Source organism: Ranitomeya variabilis, chromosome 1 (assembly GCF_051348905.1).
Source record: "Ranitomeya variabilis isolate aRanVar5 chromosome 1, aRanVar5.hap1, whole genome shotgun sequence".
In the NCBI taxonomy this organism is placed as follows: Eukaryota; Metazoa; Chordata; class Amphibia; order Anura; family Dendrobatidae; genus Ranitomeya; species Ranitomeya variabilis.
This window is the reverse complement of record NC_135232.1, coordinates 613,919,778-613,939,543: the sequence shown is the minus strand read 5'-3', so window position 1 is coordinate 613,939,543 and position 19,766 is coordinate 613,919,778. Positions and strand designations below refer to the sequence as shown.

The window sequence follows — 19,766 nt, the reverse complement described above, 5'->3', positions numbered from 1 at the left end:
GCACATGTTGGATAAAATAATTAAAATAAAATTTCAGACAGATATATATAATAGCCAGATAGGACCCCCTGACGAAGGATCGTGTATCCGAAACGCGCGTCGGGTGTGCGTTTTGTTGGATACGGTGACGCCATAAGGTATATGTCCTCCTTATTTCATACTGCCCACTTTATTGTTTTTTGTGTGCGATGCACCTGATAGATTTTTTGAGTGATTTACACTAACTTATACTGCATGTTTGCACTTTTGCACAATCGGCACTTTCCTTTTTAACCCTATTATGGGTTACTTTTTTCATTTTTAAGGTTCACGTTTTCATTCATTGCTTTTAATTATTTATATATCTGGTGGACATATACATATAACTACTATATAATTGCTTAATCTCTTTTGGTACACCGTAGACCTATCTGGCTATTATATATATCTGTCTGAAATTTTATTTTAATTATTTTATCCAACATGTGCACTTTTTATTTTTATGGATCATTACCACTAATAAAGATTTATATATATTAATATATATACCCTGCTCTGTTTTCCTTTTTTCTGGGACTGTCATCCTTGCCCTAGGTGGTTGGTTTTCTTCATGGTAGGAGTGGTTTCCACTCACGTTTATTGTTATCACTGGGGCATTATAATATATTACTATTATTATTATCATTATTATTTTTGCCCCGTATTGTGGTTACAATCTCTTATATATATATATATATATATATATATATATATATATATATATAATTTTCTATTGGGCCTCATATATATTGTTTTGTGTGGAAGTAACTTCCATACATATATTATATCATCTAATGTTGACATTTTTCACTCTTTTAATCTTCAGCACCTTACCTTCAAGATGTGGCATATATTTTTTGCATATATTGTTCCCATGTTTATATCTCTTTTTTCTTGACTTTTAAGAAATGATTTTAAACTTTATATATCAATTAAAATGTACATTTTATGGCATATAGCTTCCTTTTTTCTGGTTTGGATGTATCGTTTTCAAGAAGCTGCCACTTTACTAGGCAATTACGGTATATATTTTGATGTGGGGAGGGAACGTAGTTTGCTTCTCGCCTGCCAAGTCTTTAGCCAAAACATCCTATGACCCACATTAGATAGCGCGGCTGATCTGGCTGCTAATTTAAGTTGAATTTGAGTCTGCTGATGCGTCTGACAGAAATGCTGCTGCCCCTTTAATGGTTTGGATTGAGGCCAGGATGGTATCCCTAGGGACCCTCTGCTCCAGTTGATCCTCCAGCGTATCTAACCAGACCCTTAGGGTATGGCTTCACGGTCCGGAGGGGCGGCGGTATCGCCGCAGCGGCGAAGCCGCTCGGCGCTAAGCCCCGCCCCCTTCCTGGGACGCGATCATGCCGGATGTGTTAACTCTTCACATCCGGGATGATCGCTCTGTCCCACAGGGCCCTGTGATATGCCTTGCGGGGACGCTGCGTCCCCGCAAGGTGTACGGACATGCTGCGATCTGAAAAGACGCGCAGCATGTCCGGAGTCGCAGGGCCGCCGCGTGCGGGTTTCCACGCAGAGTGGAGACGGGATTTCATACAATCCCCTCCACTATGCTGGAACATCTGGACGCTGCTTTTTTGACGCTGCAGCTCTGCGCAGCGTCAAAAAAGCAGCGTTTCCTGACCGTGGAAACATACCCTTAGAGATCTGGTGTGCAGGTTGCCGTGATTGCTGGTCTCAGGGCCCCTGTGGAGACTTCCCATGTTGCTCTAAGGAAGCAATCTGTCTTCCTGTGCAACGGGTCCTTTAGTGAACCCAGATCTTCAAAAGGCAGGGAGAACTTCCGAGAGATTGCTACATTCAACTTAGGAGCCTTATCCCAAGAAGTAATAGCCTCCTATTCGAATGGGTATTTCCTTTTGAAGGAGGTCAGAAACTGCCTGTTTTTGTTTTTTCCCACTCCCTTTTAATGAGATCCTGCACCCATTCATTCACCTGGAAAGTCCTGCATTTCCTTTGCTCGAGGACCTCGATCATCATGTACTGGACTAATTTCTTAGGTTTCTGGTCTACCAGCCCCATCCTGGATCTTATGGACTTCACCAATCTATCTGTCTTATCTAATGGGAAACAATGATGACCCTTTAAGTCACTGTCTGATGAGGTGGAACTTAGATCAGACTCACACAGGCCCTCCTCCTCTGACTTTGAGGAATCATCTGACGATGGAGTGGACATCCTAGATTTCTTTCTAATGGCTATGAGAAATAAGTGTGTAAAGCACCCCCAGCATTGAAAAATCTTCGGGGTCTCGTCTACAGGGGGTAGCCGAGACCCCGGAGAACATGATTCGGGTTGGTTGTTACCGTCCCCAGTCACGTGATCACCGTTATTCACTGAATAACAGCGATCACAAAAAAGTCAGATTTTACATTCATTTCTCTCTCCTTTGATATGCTCTAGCAAACCAGATGAGAAATGGGGTCCCCCGAGTCCCCCCTGTACCTCCGCCATCCCAGAACCCTCCTGCTCCGTCCCTTGGCCCTCCGCATCTTCGTTCTGGAAGAAAATGGCAGGTGCATGCGCAGTGCGCCTGCCGAGATCTGCCGGCCGGTACCCGGCAACAATAGTAGATTTTTCCTATTGGTTAATTTTGATCACTGCGATAGGGTCTATCACAGTGACCAAATTAAAAAAAATAGTAAATCAAACCACCTTGTCACCCCCTTAGTTAGATAAAAATAATAATTTTTTGAAAATATTTTTTCCATTCTTTGCAGTTAGGGTTGGTAGTAGGGTTAGGGTTATGTTAGGGGTTGGGGTTAGGATTGTGTTGGGGCTAGGGCTGTGGTGTTGGGGTTATGGTTGTGTTATGGTTAGGGTTGGGGTTAGGGCTGTGTTAGGGTTGGTTAGAATTGGGTGGTTTCCACTGTTTAGGCACATTAGGAGGTCTGCAAACGCGACATGGTGCCCGCCATCGATTCTAGCCAATTTTGCGTTCAAATAGTCAATCGTGCTCTCTCCCTTCTGAGCCCTGCTATGCGCCCAGTGGCTTTCCCACACACATGGGGTATCGGCGTACTCAGAAGAAATTGCACAACAAATGCTGTGGTCCACTTTCTGCTGATACCCTTGTGAAAATAAAAAAAGTTTGGGTCTAAAGTACATTTTTTGTGAAAAAAGTTAAATGTTAATTTTTTCCTTCCTTTAGTTCTTGTGAAGCACCTGATGGGTTAGTAAACTTATTGAATGTGGTTTTGTGCACCTTGAGGGGTTTAGTTTTTAGAATGGTGTCACTTATGGGTATTTTCTGCCATATTGACCCCACAAAGTCACTTCAATTGTGAGGTGGTCCCTAAAAGAATGGTTTTGTAAATTTTGTTGGAAAAATAGGAAATCGCTGGTCAACTTTTAACCCTTATAACGTCTTAACAAAAAAAAAATGATGTTTCCAAAATTGTGCTGATGTAACATAGACATGTGGGAAATGTTATTTATCAACTATTTTGTGTGACATGACTTACTACTTTAAGGGCAAAAAAATAAAAAGTTTGAAGATTTCAAAATTTAATTTTTTTTGCCAATTTTCCGTATTTTTCATAAATAAACGCAAGTCATATCAAAGAAATTTTACCAAATACATGAATCACAATATGTCACGAATAAACAATCTGCTATAGGAATTTTGGTAGGTAATCAGATTGGATGCAGGTGGTGAGTTGCAGTGGAACATCTAGAGTGCGACGGTGGGTTATGTCCAGGGGAATTGCATTTAATTAAGAACGTTTTATTATGTCTTTAAGCTAGTCTGGAACTAGTAGACTCATGTAACTTAGTCTATGCTAATATATGAATATATTTGTATATGAAAAAGAGAAAAAAAGAGGAGCCAAAGGGTCAGTTTGACATGTTAGAAATCCTGTCAATTTTTTAGACCGGAAAAAGTATAAGTGGGTGCTATGCTGTATTTCACTTGTACACCTGCTGAAGGCTGGAAAGAGAAAACGCGTATTTTTTATCAACTATTGTTAACTGAATGAACCATATGTATTGCTGAAGTTAAACAGATCACTATTTTATCTATGATTCCTTGGAATTTTTTTCATATTTACATAATTGAAATCCTCATCATACATAGAAATCGCCTAGATCTTGTTTTTTCTCTATGTATCTACCCTACGCTGGAACCTTGTGAAGGAATTATCGATGTCCCACCATTGAGGTTTTCCATTAGGCTTTCATGATTCTAGAGTTGAGCCTAAATGCACAACTCTGTCAGGTGAGCACAATTTCTTTCTTACCTAAACATTTTTTCCAATACATCTAATATTACGCTTAGATAACACTCCCTTATTTCTCCTCCATTCCAGGTAACACTCAGTAGCTATTTCATGCAGGCGTTATCCATTTCCAACCATAGTTCTTTGTACAGCATCTTTGTTACAAGTGAGCACCTTTTTGAAGTAGGCGTACTCTATCAATGCACAATAGTGTCCTGGTTCTGAGGCAAGGCTATTGCCAAATTTGTATGAATGTGCCAATTTTCCAATGGGCTAGTGCCAATAGTCACGGCATCTACCAGGCAGTTTCTTGGTTTCATGCCAATGTCTTTATCTAGCTGTGCGTATACGCAAGCTTTTCCATACACATGCATCTATTTCTGCTCCTATGGAATTATGCACCTATTTCTGATACTACACTGCTCAAAAAAATAAAGGGAACACTATAATCCTACATCCTAGATATCACTGAATGAAATATTCCAGTTGTAAATCTTTATTCATTAAATAGTGGAATGTGTTGAGAATAAAACCTAAAAATGATCAACGTAAATCACAACTAATATCCCAAGGAGGTCTGGAGTTGGAATGATGCTCAAAATCAAAGTGGAAAATGAAGTTGCATGCTGATCCAACTTCAGTGGAAATGCCTCAAGACAAGGAAATGATGCTCAGTAGTGTGTGTGGCCTCCACGTGCCTGTATGATCTCCCTACAACACCTGGGTATGTTCCTGATGAGGCGGCAGATGGTCTCCTGAGGGATCTCCTCCCAGACCTGGACAGTCTGTGACGTTGGTGGATGGTGCGAGACATAATATCCCAGATTTGTTCAATCAGATTCAGGTCTGGGGAACGGGTGGGCCAGTCCATAGCTTCAATACCTTCATCTTGCAGGAACTGCTGACACACTCCAGCCACATGAGGTCTGGCATTGTCCTGCATTAGGAGGAACCCAGGGCCAACCGCACCAGCATATGGTCTCATAAGGGGTCTGAGGATCTCATCTCGGCACCTAATGGCAATCAGGCTACCTCTGGCGAGCACATGGATGACTGTGCAGCCCTCCAAAGAAATACCACCCCACACCATTACTGACCCACTGCCAAACTGGTCATGCTGAAGGATGTTGCAGGCAGCAGATAGCTCTCCACGACGTCCCCAGACTCTTTCACATGTGCTCAGTGTGCACCTGCTTTTATCTGTGAAGATCACGGCACCAGTGGCGAATTTGCCAATCCTGGTGTTCTGTGGCAAATGCCAAGCATCCTGCACGGTGTTGGGCTGAGAGCACAACCCCCATCTGTGGACGTCGGGCACTGAGACCATCCTCATGGAGTCTGTTTCTAACCGTTTGTGCAGATTTGTGGCCTGCTGGAGGTCATTTTGCAGGGCTCTGGCAGTGCTCCTCCTGTTCTTCCTTGTACAAAGGCTGAGATAGCTGTCCTGCTGCTGGGTTGTTGCCCTCCTACGGCCCCCTCCAAGTCTCCTGGTGTACTGGCCTGTCTCCTGTAGCGCCTCCAGCCTCTGGACACTACGCTGACAAACACAGTAAACCGTCTTGCTACAGCTCGCATTGATGGGCCATCCTGGATAAGCTGCACTACCTGAGCCACTTGTGTGGGTTGTAGAGTCCGTCTCATGCTACCACGAGTGTAAAAACACAACCAACATTCAAAAGTGATCAAAACTTTAGCCAGAAAGCATTGGTACTGAGATGTGGTCTGTGGTCTCCACCTGCAGAACCACTCCTTTATTGAGTGTGTCTTGATAATTGCCAATAATTTCCATCTGTTGTCTATTCCATTTGCACAACAACATGTGAAATTGATTGTCAAACAGTATAGCTTCCTAAGTGGACAGTTTGATTTCACAGAAGTTTGATTTACTTGGAGTTATATTCTGCTGTTTAAGTGTTCCCTTTATTTTTTTGAGCAGTGTATAAAGCGCTCGATTCCGAATCCGATGTAGATTTTTTTTGCATATTTATTAAAAAAGAAAAACTGAAATATCACATGGTCATAAGTATTCAGACCCTTTGCTCAGACACTCATATTTAAGTCACATGCTGTCCATTTCCTTGTGATCCTCCTTGAGATGGTTCTACTCCTTCATTGGAGTCCAGCTGTGTTTAATTAAACTGACAGGACTTGATTTGGAAAGGCACACACCTGTCTATATAAGCCCTCACGGCGCATGTCAGACCAAATGAGAATCAAGAGGTCAAAGGAACTGGCCAAGGAGCTCAAAGACAGAATTGTGGCAAGGCCCAGATCTGGTCAAGGTTAAAAAAGAATTTCTGCAGTACTCAAGGTTCCGAAGAGCACAGTGGCCTCCATAATCCTTAAATGGAAGAAGTTTGGGACCACCAGAAGTCTTCCTAGACCTGGCAGTCCAGCGAAACTGAGCAATCTTGGGAGAAGAGCCTTGGTGAGATAGGTAAAGAAGAACCCCGAGATCACTGTGGCTGAGATCCAGAGATGCAGTAGGGAGATGGGAGAAAGTTCCACAAAGTCAACTATCTCTGCAGCCCTCCACCAGTTGGGCCTTTAAGGCAGAGTGGCCCGATGGAAGCCTCCTCAGTGCAAGACATATGAAAGCCCGCATAAAGTTTGCAAAAAAACACATGAAGGGCTCCCAGACTTTGAGAAATAAGAATCTCTGGTCTGATGAGACGAAGATAGACCTTTTTGGTGATAATTCTAAGCGGTATGTGTGGAGATAACCAGGCACTGCTCATCACCTGCCCAGTACAATCCCAACAGTGAAACATAGTGGTGGCAGCATCATGCTATGGAGGTGTTTTTCAGCTGCAGAGACAGGACGACTGGTTGCCATTGAAGGAAATATTAATGCGGCCAAATACAGAGATATCCTGGATGAAAACCTCTTCTAGAGTGCTCTGGACCTCAGACTTGGCCGAAGGTTCACCTTCCAACAAGACAATGACCCTAAGCACACAGCTACAATAACAAAGTGGTGGCTGCAGAACAACTCTGTAACCATTCGTGAAAAACTTGTTGCATCATTCCCAAAACTCAAGGCTTTTACACTCTACTGAAACTGCCCTCACTAAAGTCTCTAATGATCTACTAACAGCTAAATCTAATGGTCACTACTCCATGCTGATTCTCTTGGATCTCTCCACAGCATTCGATACTGTGGATCATCAGCTCCTCCTCACTATGCTACACTCCATGGGCCTCAAGGACACAGTTCTCTCCTGGTTCTCCTCTTATCTCTCTGACCGCCCTTTCACTGTATCTTTTGCTGGTTCCTCTTCCTCTCACCTTCCCCTTACTGTTGGGGTTCCTCAAGGATCAGTCCTAGGCCCCCTCCTCTTCTCTTTGTATACTGCCCCTATTGGACAAACAATCAGTAGATTTGGTTTTCAGTACCATCTCTATGCTGATGACACCCAATTATACACTTCTGATATCACACCTGCCTTTTTAGAAAACACCAGTGATTGTATTACCGCTGTCTCTAACATCATGTCCTCCCTCTATCTGATACTGAACCTATCAAAAACTGAACTCCTCGTGTTCTCTCCCTCTACTAACCTACCTTTGCCTGACATTGCCATCTCCGTGTGTGGTTCCACCATTACTCCCAAGCAACATGCCCGCTGCCTTGTGGTCATACTTGATTCCGAGCTTTCATTCACCCCCCACATCCAATCACTGGCTCGCTCTTCTTATCTGCATCTCAAAAACATTTGTAGAATTCGCCCTTTTCTTACTTTCGACCCTGCAAAAACTCTTTCTGTTTCACTTATTCATTCTCGTCTGGACTATTGTAACTCTCCACTAATCGGCCTCCCTCTTACCAAACTCTCCCCTCTCCAATCTGTCCTGAATGCTGCAGCCAGGATCATATTCCTCACCAATCGTTATACCGATGCCTCTACCTTGTGCCAGTCATTAAAATGGTTTACCCATCCACTCCATTATCCTCATCCACAAAGCACTCCATGGCTCAGCACCACCCTACATCTCCTCCCGGGTCTCAGTCTACCACCCTACCCGTGCTCTCTGTTCTTCTAATGAAGAAGTTAGCATCCTCAATAATCAAAACCTCCTTCTCCCGTCTCCAAGATTTCTCACATGCTGCGCCAATTCTTTGGAATGCACTACCCAGGTTAATACGATTAATCCCCACAGTTTTAAGCGTGCCCTAAAAACGCATTTGTTCAGACTGGCCTACCGCCTCAACGCATTAACCAAACTACCCTGGGTGGCCCATTCAAAAAACTTAAACCATAATCAGGTTCCTCGCATCAAGTTCTCATACACTTTATGCAGTTAATTAGCCCTCTATGTCTGTACGGTTACATATTTAGGCTGTTAACTGGTTCATGCAGCTTTACATGAACACCCGATCCTTACACTATGACTGGTCCGAACAACGAAAGCATTTGCTACCATCCACCTCTCGTGTCTCCCCTGTTCCTCATAGTGTGTAAGCTTGCGAGCAGGGCCCTCACTCCTCTTGGTATCTGTTTTGAACTGTGATTATTGTTATGCTGTAATGTCTATTGTCTGTACAAATCCCCTCTATAATTGTAAAGCGCTGCCTAATATGTTGGCGCTATATAAATAAAATTATGATTAACGCTGTACTAGCTCAAAAGGGTGCTTCTAATCAATACTGAGCAAAGTGTCTGAATACTTCTGACCATGTGATATTTCAGTTTTTCTTGTTTAATACATTTGCAAAAATTTCTACATTTCTGTTTTTTTTTCAGTCAAGATGGGGTGCAGAATGTACATTAATGAGAAAAAAAAATTAACTTTTTTGAATTTACCAAATGGCTGCCATGAAACAAAGAGTGACTGCTGCCATTTTTCACAGTTCCTATGTTTTCGTGCATAGTTTAGTCACTTGCCTTTGTTTCCATGTAGAAGGTATGGCTTTTTGGGTGCAATTTCATCATAAAGACCTCTTCTAGCCATACTTCTTTGCACAGTAGCCATGTCCCACTGGGTGCTTCCAGTTCTGAGCTGATGGCACTGCTGGACATCTTCCGATTTTGAAGGGAAGTAAACACGATTCGTTATTCTTCTGCTGCACTAAGTTTCTTGTAGGGCTACTGCGTCTACAGTCCTCAATGTTTTTTTTGAAAGAGCTTGAACATCAGATCTTGAAACCTCTGTCTGCCCTAAAATCTTTGCCTGAGACAGACCTTGCTGATGCAGTATAACTACCTTGTATCTGGTTGTGCTCAGTCTTGACATGGTGAATGACCTGTGACATGAAACGGTCCTCCACAACTTCTCCTTTGTACTAAATTTTGCCTGTTCCTCACAGTTGTAATCCTCCTACACAGCTGTTTCTGGTAATGACAGTTTCAAACCTACATATGAAAATAATGATCGCTTTCACCTGTTTGGTATAACTGGTTACTCATACTATAATCCTTCAAAATCCCTGACTTTGTACACCTGTACATAAAATAATTGTTTCTGTTTTGAAGGTAAAGGACCATCACACCAAATATTGGTGCAATTTAGATTTCTCTTTTTTTCATTCACTTTGCATTTTGGTAACTGATAAAAATAAACTATTAAAATGACTTTTTTTAAGCATTCTTACTTTGCAGCATTTTTTTACATCTGCATAAAACGTGTTCACAGTACTGTATATGTCAGTTTTGTATGATTTTTGTATACATTATATATTTTATACTGTGTCAATATTTTCTAGGCAGTTTTGTATTTCTCTTTGGCGCGCTTTAGGGAGTATTTAAGCTCCTTCTTTTCTGTTCATATATTTGTTACTGGAAAAAGGGGACTCAAACGTGTTATCTATGGAGATTTATGAAATAAAGGATGTTCATTTCCCATGAACTAAATAGCAAAGCCACTAGAGACTCAAGGTCTACAAAAATTCAATTTTCAAAAGCAGAAAAAAAGGCAGCAACACTTACCTGCCCAGATCTTGGAACAAATGCACTGCAGGGTGCAGCCAGCCCATAAAGCAAGATGTTAGCAACACAGGTGCAAAATACCAGATCAACAGCCACTCACCACATACCCACTCCTGGAGGGGGTGACTGCCCAGTATACAAGTGCACAAAAAAGGCCCACATAGGGCGTTGTTCACACAATGGTACTGCATAGTGTCTGGTTCACAGATCTTTTTCCTGAACCATCTTCTCTGGCATCTCTTCAGTCGCTTTTGAAGCGGTTTTCCAAAAGAAGCTGCCTAAATAATAAACAGGTTAATTGTGTTATCTCAACTGCTGTCTGGCTTTCAAAGCCGTTTTTACATTGCTGTGCATTTTGTTTATTCTTTGTATTTTTTTCAAAGCTTTTTCAGACGGGTTCCAGGCGGAAAAAAAAAACAACTTGTTCACTTAAACTTAGTGTTTGAATTTTTTTTTTAAAAAAAAACAAAAAACATTTTTCTGGTTGTAAAATCCATGTCTAAAAGCACAAGTTGTTTCTTTACTATTTTTGAGCCTTTTTCGTCTGCTTCTGACTGAAGCAGAAATGCTTCAAAAATTGACATGCACCATTGGGCAAGAGAACCATGGAAGAGCCAGAGTGAATAAAGTGTTTTTACTTTAATTTTAAAGAGTACAAGTTCTCAGTGGAGAAGCGCCTACCACTGTTCAGTTATCATATTCATGCTGCCCATAAATCAGACACTAGCTGTGAGATCACAGGTTTGTTTTATGTTTAAAGCTATGGCTTTTCAGGGAAAACATACTGCAAAAAGAGAACTGTGTGCCTCAGCTGATAGGTGGGAAGAAGCTGGCTGGGAACCACATTGGATTGGTCAGCCAGGACACATTGAGAAGTTGGCAGGGGTCTACAGGTCCTTCTCAAAAAATTAGCATATAGTGTTAAATTTCATTATTTACCATAATGTAATGATTACAATTAAACTTTCATATATTATAGATTCATTATCCACCAACTGAAATTTGTCAGGTCTTTTATTGTTTTAATACTGATGATTTTGGCATACAACTCCTGATAACCCAAAAAACCTGTCTCAATAAATTAGCATATCAAGAAAAGGTTCTCTAAATGACCTATTACCCTAATCTTCTGAATCAACTAATTAACTCTAAACACATGCAAAAGATACCTGAGGCTTTTAAAAACTCCCTGCCTGGTTCATTACTCAAAACCCCCATCATGGGTAAGACTAGCGACCTGACAGATGTCAAGAAGGCCATCATTGACACCCTCAAGCAAGAGGGTAAGACCCAGAAAGAAATTTCTCAACAAATAGGCTGTTCCCAGAGTGCTGTATCAAGGCACCTCAATGGTAAGTCTGTTGGAAGGAAACAATGTGGCAGAAAACGCTGTACAACGAGAAGAGGTGACCGGACCCTGAGGAAGATTGTGGAGAAGGACCGATTCCAGACCTTGGGGAACCTGAGGAAGCAGTGGACTGAGTCTGGTGTGGAAACATCCAGAGCCACCGTGCACAGGCGTGTGCAGGAAATGGGCTACAGGTGCCGCATTCCCCAGGTAAAGCCACTTTTGAACCATAAACAGCGGCAGAAGCGCCTGACCTGGGCTACAGAGAAGCAGCACTGGACTGTTGCTAAGTGGTCCCAAGTACTTTTTTCTGATGAAAGCAAATTTTGCATGTCATTCGGAAATCAAGGTGCCAGAGTCTGGAGGAAGACTGGGGAGAAGGAAATGCCAAAATGCCTGAAGTCCAGTGTCAAGTACCCACAGTCAGTGATGGTGTGGGGTGCCATGTCAGCTGCTGGTGTTGGTCCACTGTGTTTCATCAAGGGCAGGGTCAATGCAGCTAGCTATCAGGAGATTTTGGAGCACTTCATGCTTCCATCGGCTGAAATGCTTTATGGAGATGAAGATTTCATTTTTCAGCACGACCTGGCACCTGCTCACAGTGCCAAAACCACTGGTAAATGGTTTACTGACCATGGTATTACTGTGCTCAATTGGCCTGCCAACTCTCCTGACCTGAACCCCATAGAGAATCTGTGGGATATTGTGAAGAGAAAGTTGAGAGACGCAAGACCCAACACTCTGGATGAGCTTAAGGCCGCTATTGAAGCATCCTGGGCCTCCATAACATCTCAGCAGTGTCACAGGCTGATTGCCTCCATGCCACGCCGCATTGAAGCAGTCATTTCTGCCAAAGGATTCCCGACCAAGTATTGAGTGCATAACTGAACATTATTATTTGATGGTTTTTTTGTTTGTTATTAAAAAACACTTTTATTTGATTGGCCGGGTGAAATATGCTAATTTATTGAGACAGGTTTTTTGGGTTATCAGGAGTTGTAGGCCAAAATCATCAGTATTAAAACAATAAAAGACCTGACAAATTTCAGTTGGTGGATAATGAATCTATAATATATGAAAGTTTAATTGTAATCATTACATTATGGTAAATAATGAAATTTAACACTATATGCTAATTTTTTGAGAAGGACCTGTATATGTCAAGGTTAACTGATCCGATTTGATCCCAGAGAGCTTCTCCCAACATCCATGGTTTGGGCAGCATAAATCTGATTACAGGTTCCTTTTACATTTGGTGGAAGTGTTTTTCTTAGGACTTTTTGGGAACTCCACAGTAGTAGGGGCTTCTCCACTTGAGTCCAGCCATGATGGTCGTCTGTATGAAGCCCTGGTCTTTATTTGCTTCTCGTCATCCTAGCTTCAGCAACATTTTCTTCTGATAGATCTAAAATGCTGTTCATCTTGGCCATCGTTTTGCGAGTTAAGCCATATGGATATGTTTGACATATTTATGCTGGGACCTTCCTTGGATAATTCGGCAACCAAAGGGCTGAAATCCAATGTGAACAGAGCCTGGATCAGTTTGTGTGTATTCTTATGAGAGCAGCTTCCTTGGAAGATGGCATCCGTCCATATTTATATAAGGCTTGTATTATTTGGCTATACTCCTCGTGACTGTGTGCAGGACAAGTCAGAAAAGAGACAAAAAAATAAGCTTTGAAGCAAGTGTTTTGCATACTAAAATAGACCTCATTACTAAATGTGAATCTTCTGCAACAAATCAAAATCTCTGTTTTGCCAAATGAAAATCAAACCAAAGCAGAATGGCACGTTCAGAAAAGTCCAAGTGGCAGCTTTTAAAATATGCATTATCCATAATTCTTCTTAATGGTCTACACAAGATCTAATGAACGTTATAAAGTTCTTAAAGCCTGTGGATTTTTTTTTATTTCTTCATCAATGCTCATTAGTATCCTGAGTAAATATGGCTTTGTCTTATTGGGTAGGATCCTATTCCAGTAAGTTTCCGAATACATCCTAATGCTACAATCACAAGTCAGTATTTCACATCCGTGTTCTTAATGGATGAACCCATTATATTCTGATCAAAATTTTCTAATAGAACAGACTTGCACAAGTTGATTGCATGCCTCGTGAAGAAATGTGAGCACTTGATGAAGTTGTTATAGCCAGAATTAGCATGGAATCAGGTCATCAAATGGCCCATGCAGAGTTTTGCTGGGTAGAGGGTCAAGAATTTGAGGTACTCATGGGTACTACACTGTGTTGTAGAAGTTACAGGGATTCTCTGGCACCAAAGCTCGTGATAGTCATTAGAATAACATGCATATGATACCTGCCAGTGGTGCACACATCCTGTCAGGCACTTAGCCATTAGTGGGGATAAGCACTTACTATTAAGGTGCACAACTCTAGGGCTTCGAAAGAGCCATAGAGGAGCAAGACAGCCCCAGCATGAGAAGCTATGGTGTGATGTTTGTATCAGTTGATAGAGACCAAATCAAATCCGTGGTGAGCCACAAGACTTACTGCTGTGTTTTCAGAGTGCACTTGTAAGGGGGTGGAGAACAGAGGACATGGTTCATTAACGTTCCATGGCACTCGGTACCGAATGTTGCCATCTGCTGAGCGAACTGAGTAGGCAGGAACTAAAAGATGGGCTAAGTATTTCCGGAGTGTAGAAATTGAAGGGAAAACCAGGTCAGGTGATAACTGTGGCGCAGTTGTCAAATATAAAAGGCCAGAGTGGTGAGGCGGGAACTCAGTAAGTGACAGCATGTAAAAGAGATAGTACACGTGAGCAGTGTAACGCACGAGTATCCAACCCAGAAGCAGAGCAAAAGAACAGCGGCTTGATAATGATGCAAACTAGACGTAGCTGGACAAGCACTGAGGGTCAGACTTTACTGGTTAAGATCCGAATCCCAGACTTCACCAGCCAAGATCTGACATCCAGAATCTGAAGGTCAAGCCCCGAAGGTCAGACTCTGGTCTTTGGATGACACAGGACGTATGCCCTGCAGACGAGATTACTTCCAGTGTAGACTTACAGCACTAAGTGTGGGCCGTGGCCATGCTTCAGGGAACGAAGGCGGCCAGTACGATGAACACACTGGGTACTAAGTGACCCACATATGAGGGACTTGTGGCCTAGCGGAAAGTACCGGTAACTACCGTGAGTGCCAGTATAACAATCAAAGGTGCTTGAAGAGCATACGTCAGCGACAGGCCTATTGTTGAGCCAGAGGCACATTGGGCTAAGACAAAATAACAATATTTGTTAAACTGTTAAATGACCAGACAGTGAATGCAAATAGAACCTAGAATAAGATATTACATCAACTCCTTAACGACCGCATTAAGGCTACTTTCACACTAGTGTCGTGCACTGCACGTCGCTATGCGTCGTTTTGTAGAAAAAACGCATCCTGCAAAAGTGCTTGCAGGATGCGTTTTTTCTCCATAGACTTGCATTAGCGACGCATTGACACACGTCGCAACCGTCGTGCGACGGTTGAGTCGGTCCGTCGCCACCAAAAAACGTTGGCGACGTTGCGGCGCACCGACGCCAGCTGTGGAAGTGCCGCACAATGGGGGCAGTGGATGCTGTTTTTCAACGCATCCACTGCCCCATTGTGAGGTGCGGGGAGGCGGGGGCGGAGTTCCGGCCGCGCATGCGCGGTCGGAAAAGACGGGAACGACGCACCAAAAAACGTTACAAGCAACGTTTTTTGGTGGTGACGGTCCGACGCAAGACGGTTGCGACGTGTGACAATGCGTCGCACTGCGTCGTTAATAAAAGTCTATGGAGAAAAAACGCATCCTGCAAGCACTTTTGCAGGATGCGTTTTTTCTCCAAAACGACGCATAGCGACATGCAGTGCACGACGCTAGTGTGAAAGTAGCCTAACGTTTTTTGGTGCGTCGTGACCGTCTTTTCCGACGGCTCACAATGGGGCAGCGGATGCGTTGAAAAACTGCATCTGCTGCCCCCGTTGTGCGGCGCTTGCACAGTATGCGTCGGTATGTCGCATTGCGACGTGCGTCGTACGACGCTAGTGTGAAAGTAGCCTAAAATGGCAGCTGCTAAGGGGCCTTATTCCCTCATCACTATTTTATAACAGCAATCAGGACTAAGGGTAAAGCACCCCCCCAGAGTCTGAAAATCACCGGGGTCTCGGCTACCAGTGAATAACAGCGATCAAGTGAAAAAAAATGTGTGTCCGCTATAAAAATAACTTCTCTCTCTTCTGATATGATATATATATGTCAGATGAGAGAGAAATTATGTCCCCAAGTCCCCCGTTAACTCCGCCATCCCCTGACTCTCCATCTCCTTTCTGAAAAAAAAAAAGTTGCGGGCGCCTTCCAGCCGACACTCTGCAACAGCAGGGATTTTCCTATTGGTTCCCTTTGACCACTGTGATAAGGTCTATTACAGTGATCAAGAGCCAATAATTAGCAAATCATCCCCCCCGTGTCATCCTCTTAGATTATTTTTTTTATTATTTTATCATTTTTATTTTTTTCACTCTTTGCCTTTAGGGTTATCTTTGGGTTAAATGTTACGAGTTGTTTTTTCTCTCCAAAAGTTTCTTTGCCTTTAGGGTTATGATTGGGTTAAGGTTGTTTTTTATTCTCCAAAAGTAAAAAAGAAAAAAGGATGACAACTAGTGTTGAGCACAAGTGCTCGCTACTTGAGTTTGCATCGGGTGCACGGATATGCACCGAGTATCGTTTGCAATACACGGGCAATCCCAGAATGTTTCTTGGCTGTCCAACAGCGGCAAAACATGCGTGGTGGGGACTCGAGCACCCACGATACTAGGTGCAAACTCGAGTAGTGAGCACTTGCACTCAACACTAACGATGACATAATGTTATCAAATTCTGTATAGTACCCGTGGGTTCAAAATTCTTACTATGCCCCTGGATAAAATCCATGAGGGGGGTGGTTTCCAAATGGAGGGGTTCCAGTTGTGGGGGGAATTTTCTGCTGTTTGGGCACCTTAGGGGCCCTGCAGCAAATGTGACATGTCGCCCGCAATCTATTTCAGCCAATTTGTGCTCCAAAATTCAAATATTGCTCCTTCTGCTCTGAGCCCTGCTGTTTGTCCAAACAGAACTTTTGAACTGTAGAGTATCGCCACGCTTGTAAGAAATTGGGTAATAAACTGCAGGGTCCACTTTTTGGTGCTACCGCTTACAAAAGTGAGAAACTTGGGGTTAAAGCAAGATTTTAGAGGTACAATTATTTTTTTTCATTCTACTTTGCATTAATTACTGTGTTGCAACTGAAGGGTTAACAAAAATAAGCCGAAAACAGTTTTAAAGTATTTGAGAGGTGTTTTTTTTTTGTTTTTTTTAAATAGTATCACTTTTGGGGCATTTCCAGTATATAGGCCTCTCAAAGTCCACTTTCTCAGTGGATCATGGCGTCCGCAAACCATAACAGTAAAATCTGCACTAAATTTTGGCATACCTTCCATTCTGAGTCTTGCACTGTGCCTCAAAAGTAGATTACATGTATGGTATTGGCACACTCAGGAGAAATTGCACAACAAATTGAGAGGTCCATTTTTTCCTATTAGCCTTACAAAAAAAAAGATTTGAGGTTAAAACAACATTTTAGCTGTAGAAATGTAATTATTCTTTCTTTACCGCCCAATGGTATAAATTTCTGTGAAGCACACATGGTGTCAACATGCTCATTGCACCCCTAGATGAATTCATTGAGAGGTGTAGTTTGTAAAATGACACCACTTACGGGGGCTTTGTGCTATCCTGGCACTTTAGGGGCTCTGCCAATGAGACATGGCACCCTCAAATCATTCCAGCAAAATCTGAACTCCAATATGACCCTTCTACCCTTCTGAGCTTTGAACTGTGCATGAAAAGTACTTTTCGACAACATATGGAGTATCGGTGTACTCTGGAGAAATTGCACAATGAATTGTATGATCCATTTTGCTCTGTTACCCTTGTAAAAATGTAAAAAATTTGGGGCAAAACCAACATTTTAGGAAAAAAATGAATTTATTCATCTTTACAGTTCAACGTTATAAACTTCTGTGAAGCATCTGTGGGTTCAAGGTGCTCACCACACATCTAGATACATTACTTGAGGGATCTAGATTGCAAAATGGGGTCACTTGTGGAGTTTCCACTGTTTAGGCACATCTGGGGCTCTCCAAAAGCGACATGGTGTCTGCTCTCGATTCCATTTTTGAGTCTAAAAAGTCAAATGGTGTTGCTTCCATTCTGAGCCTAGCCGTGTGGCCAAATAGTAGTTTACTCCCACATAAGGGGGGTATCGACGTACTCGAAAGAAATTGCACAACAAATGTTAGTGTTAATTTTCTCCTGCTACCCTTCTGAAAGTAAAAAAATTGGGGCTAAAGTAAACTTTTTGTGAAAAAAAGTAAAATGTTCTTTTTTTCCTTCCACATTCCATTAATTCCTTGAAGCAACTGAAGGGTTAGTAAACTGCTTGAATGTGGTTTTTGAGGGGTGCAGTTTTTAGAATGGTAACACTTTTGGGTATTTTCTGTCATATAAGCCCCCAAAGTCACTTCAAATGTGATGTGATTCCTAAAAAAATGGCTTTGTAAATTTTGTAGGAAAAATTTGAAATTGTTGGTCATCTTTGAACCCTTCTTAACGTCCTAACCCAAAAAAATCTGCTTAAAAAATTATGCAGATGTAAAGCAGACATATGGGAAATATTTATTTTTATTAATTGTTTTGTGCGGTATAACTATCTGATTTAAGGGCATACAAATTTGAAGTTTAAAAACAGCAACATTTTTGAACTTGTCAAATTTTTTATATTTTCTAATATATTTGTAAAGCATATTGACTGACTAAAATTTATCACCAACTAAAGGGTAAATGATGAGCACTCTGCTTAAATGTAAGTGCAGGCTGAACATGGCCTAAGTCCTAAGTTTTGTTTATTAAATATACAAGAAATGTTTTCCTCAGAGGAAAAAAGATATCACTAACATGAAGTACAATATGTCAGGAAAAAAAACTCTCAGAATCACTGCGATCTGTTGTAGTGTTCCAGAGTTATCACAAAAATTGATGCTGGTCAGATTTCAAAAAGTTTGGCCTTGTCACTAAGGTCAAAATTAGCTCAGTCACTAAGGGTTTAAGTGTCAAAAAGTACTATACAGTTTTCATTATCATTACTTTATTGTGTTTACTTGTTTCCATATATCTGCATAATCATGTTCTTATAGTTAGACTTTCGTTCTGTGGTAGCCAAATAAATAGCTTTGGTTGAATACCTCCGCATCCTCATCATCTTGGTTGTTGCATCCTAGTAACTCACCAAATAGGGTTAGGAGAGCAACATGCGAGGTGGCTGACAACTGATGCTAAAGTGTGAAGAGAGTCTGATGAGGAAAGGGCAAGAAAGTGGCCCTTAGTGTCAGCATATTGTCAAAAGTGGCTGTAAACTGTTGCAAGAGTCAATTGTACACCCTCTACTCAAGACCTTCTGAATTTTCATGTAAGACTGTTGGAACTTCCAATAGAATTAGCTAATGTAACATTGTGTAACCATCAAGCTTGTTGCCTCTCGTGAAAAAAGTTCTTCATGTGACCTCGGTGTATATTATATTTTTGCCCTCATTCATCAGTGGGCAAATATTATTGGAGTAGCTTTCAGAAGTACAGTGTTATTTAATAATAATTTTATAATAATTGTTATTATTATTTAATCCTTAAAAGGTTTATTCCAGCCTCAACATAAACTAAAAAACAAACAAACAAGCAAAACAAACATGCATAATCACCTGGTTTCACTCCATTGGATCCAGCAGGCCATTCTGGCGTTCGTACCCCCGGCCATTTGGAAGTTATTCAAATATGAGAATACCCCTTAAAGTGCATGGTGCAATCCAAAGTAAGAAAAAAGACAAAACACAAAAACACTAACTTGGCAATCCCATTTCTTTGAGAAAAATCATACTTTATCTTAACATCCTGACCTTTATGCATGACAATAAGTTGCCTCACCAAGGAAAATTGGAAGAGTAAATTAGGATGATTGTACTTGATTGCGTTTTCTGCCAAGGGGTGGTGGGGGGAGAAAGCCCTGGGCACTGTGCTATGTTCATGCCGCTTTCTTCATAATTTGTTGTCTGCTCATTTCTCAGAAGGAAATCTTGATGCCTTTGACCATCGTAATCATACACTGAATTTTAATATACATAAAAAAAAACAGCTCTGCGTTGTAAGTACCCA

At 41.8% G+C, this 19,766-nt stretch overlaps 1 protein-coding gene across 1 annotated transcript in view; it reads right to left on the bottom strand.

Moving 5' to 3' along the window:
* TMEM121 (transmembrane protein 121) overlaps positions 1-19,416 on the bottom strand; it is a 131,862-nt gene extending 112,446 nt beyond the window's left edge. Inside the window, exons 1-2 of the mRNA XM_077260633.1 lie at positions 19,316-19,416; positions 16,996-17,105 (exon numbers count right to left, since the gene is read on the bottom strand). The gene's annotated coding sequence lies outside the window, so the exon portion shown is untranslated. The remainder of the gene's footprint in view (positions 1-16,995; positions 17,106-19,315) is intronic.
* Positions 19,417-19,766: the final 350 nt, after the last annotated feature.